Raw genomic sequence first — 17,350 nt, forward strand, 5'->3', positions numbered from 1 at the left:
AGATCAGACCGGCCTGTGGCCATGTCTGTGAGAGATTGCCTTAATTGATGTTTGATGTGGAACGGCCCCGCCTGTGGTGGACATGATCCTGGACTGTAAAGAAAACCGTGAACCACTAAGCAAGGCAGTAAGCAGTGTCCCTCCACCCCCGCCCCACCCCCAGCTTTCATTTCAGTTCCTGTCCCGACTTCTCTTAGGGATAGGCTGCCACCTGGAAGTGGGCCAAATGAACCCTTTCCTCCTTCCCAAGCCGGTTCCAGAAAGAAGACTAGGAAGGGGGGGTGTGTGTGTGTGTGTGTGTGTGTGTGTGTGTGTGTGTGTGTGTGTGTGTGTGTAAGAACATTAAAACCTTTCAGGAGACTTCTTCTCAAGGCCAGACTGCTGATTTCATCAGGGACAGTCAATCCTCAGAGCATCCTAGTGGCAGCCTCAGTTCTAACTGGGATCTAAACCAGCACACAGGGCCAGGGCAGAGGGCTAGAGAAGCCAAGTTTTCACTGCGTTCTTTGAAGGCACGACTACGACTACGACTACTCATGGCGGCAGCAGCAGCAGCAGCAGCGGTGCCTTTAACCCAGCACTCGGGAGGCAGAGGCGAGCAGAGTTTGAGGCCAGCCTGGTCTACAAGCAAGTTCAAGTTACACCGAGAAATCCTGTCTCAACAAACAAACAAACAAAATACAAAAACAGCTCTTGCTCTTTTCTCCTTCCTCCTGCTGCCTTACCCTCTTCCACCTCTCTCTCCACTTGCTCATGGCAAGCTTCTATTTCTCTCTCTCTCTCTCTCTCTCTCTCTCTCTCTCTCTCTCTCTCTCTCTCTCTCTCCACCTTTCTCTGTCTCTACTCCCTCAACTCCCCTCGCCATGTCCTAAATAAATAAAAAATTAAAATAAAACAAGGAAAGAAACTCAAATTACAATCTATTTGTGTATATGTACATATGCCTTTGTGAGCTTATGTGTAAAATGTGCATGCGTTGGAGCCTCTGGAGTTGCAAACAGTCAAGAGCTACCTGACGTGGGTGTTTAGAACTGAACCTGTGTCCTCAAGAGCACTGACATGTCCTTAATCGATGCCCCCTCTCTAGCCCCTCCCCCATCAAAAGAGGCGGTTCCAAGTAGGGGACCCAGCCAAGGGATCCTACTGACTTCTAATTTATGTCGGAAGGAGATCGCTGTGCTGAAACTTGCTGTGAAACCAAGAGACTTGCTCTCCTCCTTCCCTAGTGCTGGGGTTTAAGGCATGTGCCACCAAGCCCAGCTTCCTCCCTCTTTTTCTCTCCCCTTCTTCCTTCTTGAGATAAGATCTCGTGCATGCCGGACTGCCCTGAAACTCTGGACCAAGCTGAGAATGACCTTGAACTCCTGATTTTTCCTTCCCAAGTGCTGGGATCACAGGTCTGTGACACCAAGCTTGACTAAGGACAGTGCTTTAAACGGAGTTTGGGGCATGTGTTATGCAGCAACAAAAACAACACGTCGCTGTGTGCAGTGACACATGCTTGTAATCCCTGCACTCAGGAGGCTGAAGGAGGACGATTACCACAGTTTAAAAACAGCCTGAGCTTGGCCGGGCTGTGTCAGTCTCAGCACTCAGGAGGCAGAGGCAGGCAGGTTCTGAGTTCAAGGCCAGCCGGGTCTACAGAATGAGTTCCAGGACAGCCAAGGCTACACAGAGAAACCCAGTCCCAACAAAACAAACAAACCAGCCTGGGCTGCATATGCAGCACGATCTGCTTTGTTGGTGGTGGTGGTGGGGTGGAAGGGGTGGGGTTTTTTTTTTTTGTTTGTTTGTTTGTTTGTTTTGTTTTTTTTATAGCTAGCCTAGCCCTGCTGCTAATAAAATTTCCCTGCTTCCTGACTGTCCGCCCCTGTGGCCCGTTACCTGGTGTTCTAAATATGATGAACAGAAACTAGTCTTTTTTTTTTTTTTTTTTTCTCCCGGAGCTGAGGCCCAAACCCAGGGCCTTAAGCACTCTACCACTGAGCTAAATCCCCAACCCCCAGAAACTAGTCTTATTGCTATGTCTTCCCTGGTGTGCTATGGAGGTTCCTTCTGAATTGTGAGCCAAAGTTAATTGATCACATTTTTTTGTCTTTTTTTTTTTTTAAAGAAAAAAAGCCAACTACATTCATTTGGAAAGTAGGGGCAGAGGCTTCCATTCTTTCTTGGTCTCCCTGTTGTACTGGGCCCTCTGTTGTCTAAGTGTACTTAATGCAGCCTTTTAGTAGCCTCTAAAGCACTATGGGTAGACCACGTTTACAAGTCTGATGTGGCCATTCCCCAGCCACTCGGGGTTAGGCAGGGATCTAAAGGATCGGAATCGATAGACCATATCATTTTAAAAGAGGGAGGAGGTTCACTAGAAGGGCTTACAACCAGTAGGGTTTGTCCAACAGTGGTTGTCTCTACACTGGCGAGGCTGAGATGGGGTGACTCCCCAGTCCATGAAGCTGGGTGCTTCAACCGATGTCCAAGGCTTGAGAGATTCCTGGAGAGCCACTGCACTGGTCTTCAGTCCCTGTTGGACCTGGAGAAACTGGATTCTGATACCAGAGAAGGACGTAACAGTGGCAAAGACAGGAGCAAGAGGCAAAGTTGGGCAGACAAACAGCCCTGCCTCATCCTGGACCTCTTTAGATCTGGGGAAGGGGGGGGGGTCACTGGATTCTGCTCACTCTTTCTTACCTTAATCTTTTCTGGAAATCCCCCTCCAGATCCGCTCAGAGTTTGCTTCTAGCTTCTCCCCCGTCCTTCAGGTTGTAACTTAACCCTAGCCATGAGAGCCTTTGGGCTCCAAGTGTGGCCTTTGCATAGAGAATTCTGGGTTGTCAAGCATCTCCCTCTGGACTTGAAAGCATGGCTTTCTGCCTTCAGCCTCCAGCTCTGCACTGGAAGGGCACTGTCTGTTGTCATCCTGATGCTGGTTCCTTACATGAAGCCATTCCTTGTCTATCTCCCTCTCTCCGTCTCTCGTTCCCTTTCCTGGAAGTTTTTAGAATCTTCTCTTTGTCCCAGTGTTCTAAAAATTCACAATGATGAAATAGACCCCTTGGTGTGGATCTGTTTCATTCAACAAAATGGAAGGGTTCCCTGAGACATGGGCAAAGACATCTCCTGGGTTGGGCACCCCTCTTTAGGAGATTCCTGGCCATCCTCCAGCCAGGTCCCTTCCCAAAGGACAAGGACTCCAGGACAGCTCCAAACAGGCCATAACAGTGAGCAATGTATACACAGGGAGCCTGAAACCCATGCCGCGTCAACCCTGGTTTCTGGTGCTGGTGTCTTCTCAGTCTGTCCTCCAGGGAGTGACAAATAACCCCCTCTTTTGTTCCCTCTATCATAGGGTTTTAAGGACTGGGTGTTTATAGAAGACATGACCAGAGCTAGTTGTATGGAGTTGAGGTATCCAGATGCATGCACATGGGCCTCCCCATAATGTGGCCAGATCCAGGAGTTGGAAGAGAGAAGACGGGGTTCAGAGCTCTCAACCTAACCCCCATGTGGAACAGAACTACAAGGAACATTCATGCTCTCTGTGTGTCTCTGTCTCTGTCTCTCTGTGTCTTTATCTCTTCCTGTCTTTATATCTGTCTCTGTGTGCATGTGTATGTGTGTAGACACGAAGTTTGCATTGGTGTCTTGATTCACTCTCCACCTTAGTTTTATTTATTTATGTCCCCACTTGATCTTACAGGTATGAGTGTTTCTACATGTGTGACTGTACACCAAGTACACGCTGGACTCCCTGCCCCAGGAGCCGGAAGAGAGAATCAGATCCCCTGGAACTCCATTGCGACCCTCCATATTGGGAATACGATCCTGGGTCTTCTGGAAGAGCAGGCAATATTCCCAGCCACTAAGTCATCTCTCCTGCTTCTCAAGGATGTAGCCGTAGTTGGCCCAGAACTCAATATATAGGCCAGACTATCCCTGAATTCATAGAGATCCACTTGCCTCTGCCTCCTGAGTGCTGAGATTAAAGGTGGATGCCATTACCTTATTTTTTTTTAATCATTTATTTACTTTATTTATATGAGTACATTGTCACTGTCTCCAGACACACCAGAAGAGGACATCCGATCCCATTACAGATGGGATTTGAACTCAGGACCTTCTGAAGAGAAGTCAGTGCTCTTAACCACTGAGCCATCTCTCCAGCCCCCTAACCCCCCATCATCTTATTTTGCCACATTTTATTTTGACATAGGATTTTCTTCTGAGCCTGGAGTAATGGATTCGCCAAGACTAGCTGGCCAACCAGCTCCGGTTCTCCTGTTGTTTCCCCAGTGGTGGGCTCACGGATAGGTGCCATCCAGCCTAGGCTTTTCGTGATTATTGGAAATTTGAACTCAGGCCCCCGTGCTTGTACATCAAACACTTTATTGCCAGCCATCTATCCCCTCAGTCTGGAGCCTGAACATCTTCTGTGGAGTCCGGACCTCCAGGGAGTTACCACGGTTCACTTATCAAGGTAAGCAGATGGTGCACGTTTATTGATAATGGCCAGATTAATTTTTGTGAGACTTAAATTTTAGGCATATTTACCGTCATTGTGCATAGTCTGGCCTAGTATCCTCTAAATGGTGGGTGGACTCCACATCCGAAATGTATGTCTGCTTATTATTTGGGGTCTCACTCTGTGCTCACAAAGGCCTGGGACTTATCACGTAAACCAGGTTGGTTTCCAGTGCTCATCAGGTCTCTTGCCTTTGTCTCCCCAAGTATGGAGATGGTTGCAGGCATAGCTCACCGTGCCTGGCCTGTTTAACTCTGTTACAAGTCAATGACTTTGACATATTCTCAGAGTTTCACAGCCATCATCATAATCTTTTGTTTTTTTTTTTTTTTTTTTTTTTTTTTTTTTTTTTTTTAGAAAGGGTCTCATATAGCCTAGGCTAGTCTCAAATTTCCTATGTAGTCAGGGTGTCCTCGAACCCCTGGTATCCCTGACTCTGCCTTAAGACTACTTATGTTTGTTTATTTGTTTGTTTGTTTGTTTGTTTGAGATGGGGTTTCCCGTGTAGCCCTGGCTGTCCTAGAACTAACTCATTCTGAGGACCAGGCTGGTCTCAAACTCGGACATCTGCCTGCCTCTGCCTCCGGAGTGCTGGGATTGAAGATGTGCGTCATCACTGCCTGGTATGTGTGCTGATTTTACGGCTGGGCATAAAGCTGGCTGGCATCATGTTGTCAAGGTTCACCCACTTGTAGCACATCACTGCTCCGTTCCTTTTTTGTGGCTGAGTAATATTTCATTATGCAGATGATAAACATTTTATCCATTAATTAATTAGTTAATGGACACGAGATATTTAGACTTTTGGGACACCGTGGATAATATAGCTAAACATACTCAAGAACAAGGGTTGTGAGAGCATATATTTTCATTTTCCTTGTTATATACCTAGGAATGGAATTTGGGTTACATAGAAATTCAATACTTAACTTTTCTAACTAAAACAGGGTCTCCTGTTGTACAGGCCTTGACCCCGAACTCCTAATCCTCCAACCCTACACTCACAGATGCTGGGGTCACAGGCATGGGCCACCACACTCAGTGTTTAACCTTTTAAGAAACTTCAGACTGGGGGCTGGAGAGATGGCTCAGTGGTTAAGAGCACTGACTGCTCTTCCAGAGGTCCTGAGTTCAATTCCCAGCAACCACATGGTGACTCACAACCATCTGTAATGAGATCTGATGCCCTCTTCTGGTGTGTCTGAAGACAGCTACAGTGTACTTATATATAATAAATAAATCTTTAAAAAAAAAAAAAAAAGAAAAAAGAAACTTCAGACTGTGTTCCAAAGAGGCTGTACCATTTCCCTTCCCACCAATGAAGTATGAAAATTCCAGTTTCTCTTGGCCCTTGTCAACCTTCGTTCATTGTTTATTTTGAGTGTGGTCACGCTAGGGATATTAGCGCTCTGTGGTTTTGATTTGCATCTCTATGACAACTGGTATCCTTGTATTTTCATAGCTTACTTGCTCATGTTTGTATCTTGTCTGAGGAAACATCTATCTGGAACCATCTCTTTCTAACCTAGGTCGGTAAGGCCACTTGTGACACACACAGCTAGCTTCTTACCTAAGGATGGAGATTTGAACTTGGCTCCCCATGGTTGCACATCAAGTGCCCTTACTCACTGAGATGTCTCCTCAGCCCTACTTTTTCTTTTAGCTAGAATGTACAGGCTTGTATGTTGATAGTGATATTAAAAAATGAAGTAAGAACTAATAAAACTGAAGATAAGGAGCCAATAAAGTCAATAAAACCACAATTTTGGTTTCGTTTTATAACAAGAGAAAGATAGAAAAAAACCCTCTAGTAAGACTGAGAAACAGGAAAAATACAATTGTAAAAATTATAACAGCTGATAAAATAGAGGTACCGAAGACATCAAGTAAAGGTAATCTGTAACAGTACTTGAATGGAATTTTATTTATTATGTGTGTCTGAGCACACGCCATGTGTGGAGGTAAGAGGACAAGTTGCTCATTCCTTCCATCTTTATGTGGCTGGATGGGGCTGACGTCACCAGGCTTGCATGACAAGCACCTGGACTGCTGAGTTAGTCTGCAGGCCCTGTAGCCCAGCAATGCCTTTAAAAAGAGACGACTGGAGGCTGGGCATGGAGCTCAGGGATAGAGCACTTGCTAAGTCTGTCTCTTGCTAAGCCTGTGCACGGCCCTGAGTTTCATCCCAGCACTGCCCAAAACAAAAGAAAGGTGGCAACTTTGAAAAGAATGACCTAATACAGGTGTGCACTTATCACCATAAACATGTCTCATTCGCTAGTTATGCTCCACTCTGTACATCCGGGTGAGCAGTACTGGATACTCAGGAGAACGTTACATTGTATCACATATAAACTATTCCAGAGGAAAAACCTCCAGGGAAAGCAGCTGCTGTTGGTTGGTGAGACAGGGGCAGTTTGAACAGAGGAAACTACAGGCCAGGCTCCCGTTCTCCCAACCGAGGCAGAAGTCCTAGGTAAATATTAACAAGCCAGACCCAGCAGTATATTAAAACGATAACAGAAAAACAAACCCAATCAAATTACAGTCATCTAAGGCTTTATCCCGCGAATAAGATGTGGGTTGTGATGAGAAGACTCCCAGTGAGGCTCACAGCATTGGTGAACTGAGGAGAAAACGAAGGGATGGTCTCAAGCTCAGGAGAGCTACAGAAAACTCAGCGTTCTTTTTGATAGTTGCTATTGTTTTAGGCTCTTGAGACAAGGCCTTGTTTGGTCCAGGCTGCCTTTGAATTCCTTGTATAGCCGAGGGGCAGGTTTGAACACCTGATCTTGTTGCTGCCAGCTCCTGAGTAGTAGGATGATAGGCTTGCAACACACACCTGCCTCTTGGACACTTTTGTTTTGTTTTCGTTTGTCCACACAGGGTTTCTCTGTGTAGCCCTGGCTATCCTGGAACTCACTCTGTAGACCAGGCTGTCCTCAGAACTCAAGAGATCTGCCTACCTCTGCCTCCTGTGGGCTGGGATAAAAAGGCGTGCGCCACCACCTGGCTTCGACATTGTTTTTTTGTTTCAACTTTTAATTCCATCCAGTGTGTGTGCACTTACAGGTGTGCAGTGGTATGCATGTGGGGGACAGAGAAGACACTGATGCAGTTGACTTTCTCCTTCCACTGTGTGGGCCCCAGGGATCATCACACTTTGGCAGCAAGCCCTCCTACCCACTGAGCAATTTTGCCAACCCTTCTAATTCTTTTTTTTTTTTTTTTTTTTTTTTTTTTTTTTTTTTTTGGTTCTTTTTTTTTGAGCTGGGGATCGAACCCAGGGCCTTGCACTTCCTAGGCAAGCGCTCTACCACTGAGCTAAATCCCCAACCCCAACCCTTCTAATTCTTTTTGAGAGCTCTTAGTACATCAAGATCAGAAGGGAGACTCCCCTGTACATAGATTGGAACCTCGATTACTATGTCACCATCTGACCTCACTCTTCCCTCCCAGCCGCTTCTCTCTGTCCTCTTTCCCTCAGGGAACAGCAGCTAAGGCCTTCTATTCGCTACTGCCTGACACCTGTCTTTTGTTCTCCGCCATCCCAGTTCAGATTCATCTGGAAATCTCAAGGGTCCGTCCTTCAGAAAGTATCCAGCATCCAACCACATTTCCCCATCTGCATGGCCACCCTGCTCCAAACCATTGCCCCCCTCACCGTCTCACCGTGGAGGTCTCCTTCCTTGAGGTCAATGGGGTGTCCAAAGAGACCTGTTTTTAAGCTCTCCCGTTACTGTTTTTGTGTGTAGTAGTTTTTGTATGTGTGCCGCATGTGTGCAGATGGATGGGATCCAGAGGCTCACCCTTGCTAGGCAATGGCTCTACCCCTGAGCTACCTCCCTAGACCCAAAGGGACTCTTTGTATTTACGGTCATTTGTGAGTACACACGTGGGCGAGTGTTCTTATGAATGTGCATAAGTGGCCAGAAGTCAGCCACGGGTGCGCTCCTCTGGGTCTACTGTTTCCCCACTTTTTGAGACGCGGGTCTCTCACTGGTCTGCGGTTCACAAAGTGGGCTGGCTGGCCATCCAGCCCTTGGGACTCTGCTGTCTCTCCCCCCAGCGTTGGGATTATAACTGCATATTCATGCCTGGTTCTCTGCTCAGGTTGGTATGGAGAGGAGAGTTGGTATATATTTTAGATTTATGACCTCAGATATATGACCTAGAGGTAAAGACAAAGCTAAATATATAATTTAAGCTGTGTGGTTATCTGCTCAGGTAGTCCCAGCTACTCAGAGGAGGCTGAGGCGAAGGATCACTTGGGTCTAGGATTTCACAGCCCAGTCTGCACAACACAGTGAGGAGGCGCCATCTCAAAAAACAAAAATCAAACAAAACCAAAAGAGAAAAGAAAAACAGAAGCACCCCTAGACGTGGTAGAATTTCTCTAGTGCCAAAAGAGGCAGGATTATTGAGTTCCCACCTGATCTGTGTAGCAAGCAAAACAGTACGATTGTGCACATGCGTGTGCTTATGTGTGTATGTGCACATGTGCACTCGTGGGCTCACATGTGTGCACATGCATGTGCTCATGAGTGTGTTTCAGATGGTGCCATTCCTGTGCTTTGAAATGCTCTACAAAATTCTAAGATACATCATCAACACATCCCTCCCAATCTCCTACCCATGTCTCCCTTCAGGTCCTCTGACTTTTCATCCTCCATCTTTTTGTTTACGGAGCATGACACAGAGACTTTGACCTTGACTCTTTGCTCTGCCTGAGCTCCATCCCTCTGGGTGTCTTCAAACTTCACTTCTTCTGGCCTTCTGAGACTTGACTTCACTTTCCCTTCTTTTCTTTTTTGAGACAGGCTCTCTTTGTGTAGTCCCCACACTCCCTACATAGATCAGGCTTCAAGCTCACAGAGCTCCTGCCTCTGCCGCCCAAGTACTAAGGTTAAAGGGGGGTAGCATCCTGTCTAGCTGGCTTCACCTTTTCAAGGTCCACCATTTTCTTTCTTTTTGAGACAGATCTGCTATGTAGCCATGCGTTTGAGCCTCAAACTCAAAACAGTCTTGTGCATCAGCCTCCTGAATGCTGGAGTGACGGGCTCGAACCACCTAGTCTGGTGTCTAAGTTCTTCTGTAAAGATTTATTTACTTATTATAAGTACACCGTAGCTTTCCTCAGACACACCAGAAGAGGGCATCGGATCTCATTACAGATGGCTGTGAGCCACCATGTGGTTGCTGGGATTTGAACTCAGGACCTCTGGAAGAGCAGTCAGTGCTCCTAACCACTGAGCCATCTCTCCAGCCCCATAAATATTTTTAAACATAATGTTTATGTGACTAGTGAATGAATGGTTGTAAAAATCGGGGGCCACTGGAGACTTTGGAGCAGAGAAGTGTCATGACCTGACCTACATTTCCGAACTTCAGTGTGAGGACTGGAATGACAGACTGTAGAGGGGCACAGTGGGAACAGGAGGCAAATGGGGGAGGGCTCCAATAATCTAGGTAAAATAAGGCAGTGACTTGACCCAGAGAAAGTGATGAAGAAGGGCTAGACTTTGGATTTGCTTTTGAAATAGGGCCTTGGGATTTTTAAAATATTTTATTTTATTTTATTATTTTTTCCAATGAGCTGTCAGGCTGACAGAAATGAGAGAGGAAAGAATGCCGGCCTGGGAAGATGCCTCTGTGGGCCAGCGAGTGCCTGTTTTGTGAGCTTGATTTCAGATCTGAGTTCAGGTCTCCAGAACTCCCAGAAAGCCAGACCCAGAATCAAACTTGTCTGTAATCCCTGTACTACGATGACAGAAAAGCTAGGAGACTGACAGGGGACTACCTAAAAGCTTTGTAGCAGTGAGTAACAAGAAACTGTGTCAAACAAGGTGTAAGGTGAAGACCAACACTAGAGATTGTCTTTTGACTTCTATATATGTGCTGTGGTGTATACATATACAGAACACACACACACACACACACACACACACACACACACACACACACACCCAAACACACAAACACATACATCCAAACACACACACATACACACATCCAAACACACACACACACACACATCCAAACACACACACACACACACACATACACACACACATCCATATGCAAACATGCACACACATCCAAACACACACAGACACACACACACATGCATCCATACATACACACACACGTGCACACACACAAGAATACACAAGTACACACAAACGTACACACACACGCACATGCACACACACACACATATCCCAACACACAAGGAAGGCACACACGCAGCACATACCCACAAAACACACACAACAAACTCTTATACACAGTGCCCACACATACACACACATGCATACACTCAACACACAAGTAGGGTCTTGGATGAAGACTGATGTTCCACATTGTTGTCTCCATTGTGATATGAAAGCCAGTGATGGTGGAAACCTGTAATCCTAGCCCTTGAGAGACAGAGGCAGAGATCACCACAAGTTCATAGCCAATCTGGTCTGTATAGCAAGTTCCAGGCCAGTCAATGCTACATAGCAAGACTCTGCCTCAAAGAAGAGTGGGCAGTGGTAGTGCTTGCTTTCAATCCCATCACTCGGGAGGAAGAAACAGTCTGATCTCTGAGTCTGAGGCTAGCCTGGTCTACAGAGTAAGTTCTGGGACAGCCAGGGCTACACAGAGAAACCCTGTCTGGAAAAGCCAAACCAAACCAACCAACCAAAGAGCCCAAATTAATTAAAGCTTTGAAGCCAGATAGCATCGCCACGGAGCCAGGCTGGCTGCCACACACCTGTAACCGCTATGCTTGCGAGGCAGAGGAAGAACAAGCAGAAGTTCAGGGCCATTCTCACTGACCCAGTAAGTGAGCGGAATGAGACTGAGGCTGTTTGAATAATGGTCCCCACCGCCCCCAGGCTCATGTCTTTGAAGGCTCAGTCACTGGGGAGTGAGTGGCACTATTTGAAAGGATTAGGAGGTGTGGCTTTGTTGGAGTAGGTGTGGCCTTGGAGGAAGCGTGTCACTGGGGTGGGGTTCGAGGTTTCAGAAGCCCAAACCAGATCCAGTGGTCATTTCCTGCTGCCTGAAGATCCAGCTGTGGAACTTTCAGTAGTCTGTGCGTGATCCCTGCCATTACTGAATGGGCTAGACCTCTGAAACTGTAAGCCAGAAACCATTGAACTCTTTCCTTTATGAGAGTTGCCTTGATTATGGTGTCTTTACATAGCAATAGAGCACAAGCTAAGACAAAAACTCTGTTTAAGAAATGAGAGGGGGAATCGGTACAGGAAGGAAAGGACTCGACCCTGGAACATCCCAGCCTCCTGAGCTCAGAACGAAGAGGAAGCATCAGAGGAGCATGAGCGGGAGGGATGAGAAAAGCAAGGTCTTCAAGAAAGAAAGTCATTGTGTGGGAGTCTGCTCATGGGCCAGGGAGAAAGATGAGAGGCTGAGGAGAAGGCTGTTGGGAAAGCACTTGCAGCCCAGGCAGGAGGACCTGAGTTCAGTCCCAGCATCCACACACAAGCTGTGTCTGTGCATCCTGGGGGCCTTTGTAAACCAAACTCTGGAGGGGCAGAGCCAAGGAGGTGATATCTGGATGCTTCCTGACCCCTGGTGTCCCAGGGCATGTGCCTGCAAGTATACCTATGCGTAAGGTTGAAAATAACGAAATAGATGGTTAACTGTTGCAATTTGCATCTCTGTGGACACTGATGTCCTTGCCAAGTACAGTTTTGTTTTTTTTTGTGGAATACTAAGAGTAGAATTCTATCTAGAAAAATGTGGACTTTCTACATCCTGCCATGACGGATCCTGAAAGAGCCCAGTGGCCTCACCAAGAGGAGACAGGAATAGCGTTTTCAACCCTGCAGTAGATGAAACACGTGGGGCTTGCAGTGAGGAGGGGGAGGCTCAGGAGAGAGAAGACCCATGAAGCTTGAAGGGTGAGAGATTCCATGGATCAGTGACCGAGAGTGAGTTCTTCCTGGTGGAATGGGATGGTTCCCAGTCTTCCCAAAGAGTGGGTTCTCGACGAGAGGCCTGGAAGAAGAGCCACATGGAGGAATGCCAGCCACACTGGAATGACAGCCCTGCTGGAATAGACTGACAACACTTTGATACTTGGCACCTAATTAACGTGTAAGCCTTAGAAGTCTTAGAGCTATACCGTAAAGCAGGTGCCAGAAAGCCTCTCCTATAAAGGCAGATATTAAACATTTTAAGGTTTGTGGGTAATTTGTCCTCTGCTGAAATTTCTCGGCTCTGCTGTAGTGTGAAGATAGCCGTAGACATCCATAATAAATCTGTGAGTGAGTGCTCCAACACGACTTTTTACTGCCGTGAACAGACGCCAAACCAAGGCAACTCTTCTAAAGGACTACATTTAATTGGGGCTGGCTTACAGGTTCAGAGGTTTGGTCCATTATCATCAAGGTGAGAGCATGGCAGCATCCAGGCAGGCTTGGTGCAGGAGGACCTGAGAGTTCTATGTCTTCATCTGAAGGCAGCTAGGAGAAGACTGGCCCCCAGGTGGCTAGGAAGAGGGTCTTAAAGCCCATGCCCACAGTGACGCACTTCCTCCAACAAGGCTACACCTACTCTAGCAAGGCCACACCTCCTAATAGTGCCACTCCCTGTGCCAAGCCCTACCTAGCTATGAGTAGATTTGTGGTTTTCCAATCCTTGTCCTAGAGTGAGTTCTATTTTCTTTTGTATTTCGAAACATTTCTCAGTATGAAGACACAGCTCATCATGGTTGGAAGGCAAGACAGCAGGAGCATGGTGTAGCTGGTCACACTGCCTCTGCAGTAAGGAAGCAGGAGCCAGGGAATGCTGGTGCTCAGCTGCCTCGCTCCTCTCCCACGTGATTTCAGCCCATGAGATGCTACCACTCGTGTTCAAGGTAGGTCTTCCCTCCTCCAGTAAACCGCCCTGGGAACTCATTCATAGACACGCCAATAGGTCTCTTACTGAGACCAAATCAAGTCAGGTTGACAATGAGGATGAACCTTTCCAAGCATACCCCTTGTCAATTTGGCACCCAAATATATCACTTTAAAATTTTTTTTTATTTTGTATGCACTGTGCACATGTGGAGGTCAGGGGACAATTTTCAGAAGTTGGTTCTCTCCTACCACCAGGTGGGTCCCAGGGATCTAACTCAGATCATCAGGGTTGGCAGTAGGTGCCTTTACCTGTGAGTGATCTCACATCGAACATATCACTTTTAACTTTAGGCATCTTATAATGCAAAATGCATTTATTCAAAACTCAACAGAGGGCTGGAGAGATGGCTTAGTGGTTAAGAGCACTGGCTGCTCTTCCAGAGGACCTGGGTTCATTCCCAAGCACCCACATGGTGGCTCATAATTGTCTGTAACTCCAGTTCCAGGGAATCTGACACCAATGCACATGAAATAAATTTCTTTTTTTAAAAGAACACTGGTTGCTCTTGTAAGAGGACCTAGGTTCAGTTCCAGTACCACATGGTGGCTCACAACTGACTGTAACTCCTCTTCCAGGGGACACAACGCCCTCTCCTGGACCTCCATGGGTGTGGTACACATTCATGCAGGCAAAATACTCATACATGTGGGGCTGGGGATTTAGCTCAGTGGTAGAGCGCTTACCTAGGAAGCGCAAGGCCCTGGGTTCGGTACCCAGCTCCGAAAAAAAGAACCAAAAAAAAAAAAAATACTCATACATGTAAAAATATAAAAAAATTTTAAAATCTTTAAAAATTCCCTCCAATAGTCTTGTTTCTTCTCCATTTTTTTTTTTACTTTTCTGTTTCTTATTTTATTTAATTTTACTACTTTTTAAGCAGTTCTATTTATTTATCCGGTTTTTTATTTATTTGGTTTTTCAAGACAGGGTTTCTTTGTGTAGTTCTGGCTGTCCTAGAACTCACGGCTAAGAGGTTTGTTTTATTTGTAATTATGAGTGTGTATGTGGTGTGTGCTAGAAGAGGGTGTTGGGTCCCCTGGACCTTGAGTTATGGGCTGCTGTGAATCATCTGATGTGGGTACTGGGGACTGAACTCAGGTCCTCTGGAAGAGCTGCAAACACTCTTTTTTTTTTTTTCTTTTTTTCTTTTTTTCGGAGCTGGGGACTGAACCCAGGGCCTTGCCCTTGCTAGGCAAGTGCTCTACCACTGAGCTAAATCCCCAACCCCTGCTGCAAACACTCTTAAGCCCATCTCTCCAAACCCACTTATCTTTTTAAAAATGACCTTATCGGATCTACGGAGACTCCTACAGATCCGGCTGGTCTTGAAGTTGCTATGTAACTGAGAGTGACTTGGAAATTTTGGTCCCACTGTTTCTGTCTCCCAGTGCCAGGGTGGTGGACATGTACCAGGCTGCCTGGCTAGCCACTGAACCCAGGACTGGCTGCATGCTATGCAAGTCCTCTAGCCATTGGGTTGCGTCTCTCCAGCCCCACCCTGTTTTTTATTATCATTCTTTTATATGATTTATCTATTTTTATTTTCTATGTACTGGTGTTTTGCCTGCATGTATATCTGTGGGAAAGCGTTGGATCCGCTGCAACCAATCTTACAGATGGTTGTGAGCTGCCATGTGGGTGCTGGGAATTGAACTCAGGACCTCTGGGTTGCTCTGAGAGTAATTAGTGCTGCTAACTGCTGAGCTATCCTCGTAGTCCCAACTTCTGTTTTGTTTGTTTGTTTGTTTGTTTGTTTGTTGTTTACCTACCCAGGCTGGTTTCAAACTCTCTGTGTCACCAAAGATGGCCTTGAACTCCCAATCTTTGGACTTTTCTGAATGCTTTTGCAAAATTCCCTCCCAGGAGGAGCCATAACATCTATCCCTTCTCCAAAGGTCCCAGTGACCAGTGACAGAGGCTCATTCTCACCAGAGTTCATTCTGGAGGAAGCAATGAGTTTATTGGGCTTCCTTACAGAGCATAAGTGAGGGGTTCCTGGCAGGGCTGTGAGGGCTCCTCCCACTGTAGCCAGTTAAATGGAGTCTCCCTTGCCTTGCCTTCCTTAGCCTATTACTTCTGCTCCTCCACATGAATTTAACAGGTGTGATAGGGAGAGGCTGGGTACTCAGATGCGAGTCTCCTAAGCCTCTCCCACCCCCATGCCACCCATGAGATTGTGCAGACCGTCAACAGGTCCACTGGGGATGATCTCTTACAGGAGGGTGCAGGTGAGCCCACCCAGGACAGCAGCGGCTTGGCCTGGGGGACAGTTACAACACAGGTGTATGCCACCATGCCTGGAAATCTAAACAATTTCAACATCATTCAAGAATTCCAAGTCACTTCTGAGGGTAAGACAGACTTGTAACTGTGAGCCTACATAAAGCCAAAAGCAAAGGTACCTACTTCTCTATCCAATGACGTGGAACATTCTTATCCCAAAAGAGAGAAATAGGGGCATAGCAAGGAAAGATAAGGCCAAAACAGAAAGGAAACCCAGGAGGACACACTTCAAGCTCCGAAGCACAACCTCCAGCACCTGGAGCTCTCGTTAGCATCGTCCGGCTCCCCGACCCCTTCTGTTTTACTACTAGTAGCACACGTAGCCCGTCCCTGGCTCCACTTTGCGTCTGCAACTTTTCTTAATGGACAAACTGTGGTCCCGGCATCTTCAACCTCCCGGGATCTCCGTTGCAGATTAGGCTCCAATTTCACAGTGGCTTTTTGGCTTCCTCTAGAGATTCTGACACTGCTATGCCTGCATGGCCTTTTCAGAAACCTGTTGGGAGCTTTCTTCTTCCCATAACTCTTGCATTTACCATGCCTGCAATGTCCCATGGACTATGCTGAAAAGTTCTGCTGCCAGCTTGATGTCGTCTGGCCCTATTCTGCCACAGCTCTTAGTGGATGTGTACTCCTTAGTATTCCTTAGCGGCTGGCCCTGGGAAAGTACTTACCTGTGTGCTTGTTGACAAGTTGGGGACATGCTCAGTAACATTCTTCGTCTAGTCGCTCTCCTTTGATTGGGTGGACTCTGAACCTCAAGGGACCTTTCTGATTGTCTCAGAGCAGACTGCGGGCGTTCTCCCAAATTGTGCTGACCTTTTTAATAATTGCATCCATTTTCTTTACACCTATCTGTCCGCATCCAAACTTGCTCACAAGGCTTTTCTCTCCAAATAGCACATTCTCATGTCTTTCTGTTCTTTCTTACTGCAGTGTGCCTCAACTGTGCCACTGTCTAGATTTAACACTGTCTTGAAATGCAGGTCATGGGGTCATCCTAGCTCTTGAGGGAGTAGAGGCAGGACGATCATCTTCAACGACTCTATGAATTCAGCTATATCTCTAGCCTGAGGGTTTGGGTTTTCAGATGGCACGAGAAAGAAGACAGGTAGAAATAAGGGCACGGTGTGAATTCATAAACAATTGCGTTGTGGGAAGCGTATGTGAAAAGTGTGCCTTGGTGGTTTTAGTTCACTCATTAACATAATAAGCAAACTGTAGGCTGAAAGTAAGAAAGGGGAAGGGGGTGCTGGAGGCCTCGGCAGAGGAGACTGAATGACCATGCAGCTATAGGACTGTCCAGCCATCTGAGTGACCCACTGCAGATGTGTGACCATTGGTGACACCGACACCAGTCACCCCCATTGAGACAGGGTCCTGCTATGTAGCTGAAGAGAATCTGGAAATCACTATGTAGCCAAGGCTCACGGGAATCCTCCTGCCTCACCTTCCCAACTGTTGGGATGGCAGGAGTGTACCGCCATACTTGACAATCGCTCTTGTCATTTTTCTCCATGCTCAGGTGAGTAGTAGCCAGATTTAGCTTCGGCGCGGCTCTGCCAAGCAAGTACAATGACGTGAGTGAGGGAGAAGGAGTTGAGTCTATGAGCAGACCAGTGTTTGTCATAGCAG

Source organism: Rattus rattus, chromosome 9 (assembly GCF_011064425.1).
Source record: "Rattus rattus isolate New Zealand chromosome 9, Rrattus_CSIRO_v1, whole genome shotgun sequence".
In the NCBI taxonomy this organism is placed as follows: Eukaryota; Metazoa; Chordata; class Mammalia; order Rodentia; family Muridae; genus Rattus; species Rattus rattus.